At 40.8% G+C, this 1,815-nt stretch overlaps 1 pseudogene; it reads right to left on the reverse strand.

Moving 5' to 3' along the window:
• Positions 1 to 223: 223 nt before the first annotated feature.
• Positions 224 to 1,240, reverse strand: LOC147273718 (65-kDa microtubule-associated protein 7 pseudogene; annotated as a pseudogene).
• Positions 1,241 to 1,815: the final 575 nt, after the last annotated feature.

Consider the following 1,815-nt stretch of genomic DNA (forward strand, 5'->3'; position numbering starts at 1 on the left):
TTGAAACTGAATTTCAGAAATTCAGTTACACTAAATTGAAGAATTCAGTTATGAATTCACTTACTGAAACTGAATTAAGTGATGAAACAATTACACCTCGACTAAAATGCAATTACACCTTAATTAAAAAACAATTACACCTTTACTAAAACAAATTGCAATTCACTAAAACAGTTACACCTTTACTGAATTCCGTTTCACTAAAAAGAACACAGCAACCTTATCAAAAAAAAAAAAAAAAAAAAACAACAATACAACAAGCATTGAGATGAGAGGAGTAGCCAACAATACAACGTCGTCCGATCACCTCACGCGCGACGAGTACACGACAGTCGCCACTGCCTCGATCTGTTTCAACCTGCAAATTTGATTCATCATATTTCAGAACCATAATTTCATTCAAAATTCATTTAAAACTCATGTTTCACGAACTGAAACTGTTTCACGAACTGAAACTATTTCACGAACTGAAACTGTTTCATCAATAAATGTTTAAATGCTCCTTAGCCATCAATAAAAAGATGGCTAAGGAGCATTTAAATAACATTTTAATCTTTAATTAAATAAGCATGACATTTACTGCACCACCACCACCACAATCAACCAACCTGCAACAATTACCATACCAACAAACTTTCACACCCAGCTCTAAAGACCAACAAACTTTCACACCTAGCTCTAAAGACCAAAAGAATCTACATGATAAAAGACATAAATTTCACAATGATGTCGACCTGACTCGACATTTACAGTAGGATCAGCATTTACCTTCTGCATTCGAGCTTTCCTTTCGGATTTCAACTTGACAATGGTCTGTTCTAGACCTTCCAATGTGCTATTGCTGATGTTTGTGGACTGTTCTATGCTTGTCTTGTGCAAGCTAGGATCCACTTCACTAACAATCTGGCCAAAATCCAAGCCAAGCACACCACAAAGAGAATGAACCTCGTTCACATGTTCCAAAACCTTGTGAAGGCGGTCAGACTGCAAAACAGAAAGTACACTCAACTTATCACAATATAGAAAAAATACACTAAATGGATCTGCATCAGTCCAGAGCATCCAAAACGCAAACAATTTCCTATCTATGACATGGCTACCTGACTCGACGGAAATGGTCGCCGGAACATAGAGATCGCCGACAATGATGTCGCCGGCTTCTCTCCTTCGAAACGGCGGGCCTAGGGGTCGTCCAAATCTTCTGATGGCACCAGTGGACTCGGGACGACGAGAGGAAGCCATCCATGGCGGTCCGGCACCTCATCGTCACCGGAACTGGCAGATCTCCGGCGGGGAGCTCGGGTCTGCCTAGACCCGATCCGGTGTCGACGTTCAATTTCGCGGAGAGTGGAGGGCAGGGAGAGGATGAGGGGGAGAGGTGAGCGTGATGGGACTGGTATCGCCGGCAACCGTCGCCGGACGGCGGCGCACGCGCCGACGACAACCGCGGGGGAGAGAGAGAGAGAGAGAGAGAAAGCACGCACAGAGAGAGAGAAATTTCAGAAATGTGGGCTTGATATTTTTTTCAAGGGTTATAATTGGAAAAAAAAGGGTAAAACTGGAAAATTAAAAGATGGGGAGTCAAACTTGACTGAGTATTAGTTGACTAGGGGGTTTAAGAAAATATTAAGTGTAAGATTGGGGGTTATAGGAGAGATAGATTTTGGGTGGAGGTTATGAAAGATTTTATCTCTAACTAGGGGGTTTATAATTATTAACATTATAACAAAATATCAAAATAAGTATTAAAAAATAAAAAAGAAAAAAAAAATCTTTGCGTTCTTCTTTTCATGTAGTCATGGCAACTATGGACCC

This window comes from Dryas octopetala, chromosome 9, assembly GCF_963921425.1.
Source record: "Dryas octopetala chromosome 9, drDryOcto1.1, whole genome shotgun sequence".
NCBI classification, from domain to species: domain Eukaryota; kingdom Viridiplantae; phylum Streptophyta; class Magnoliopsida; order Rosales; family Rosaceae; genus Dryas; species Dryas octopetala.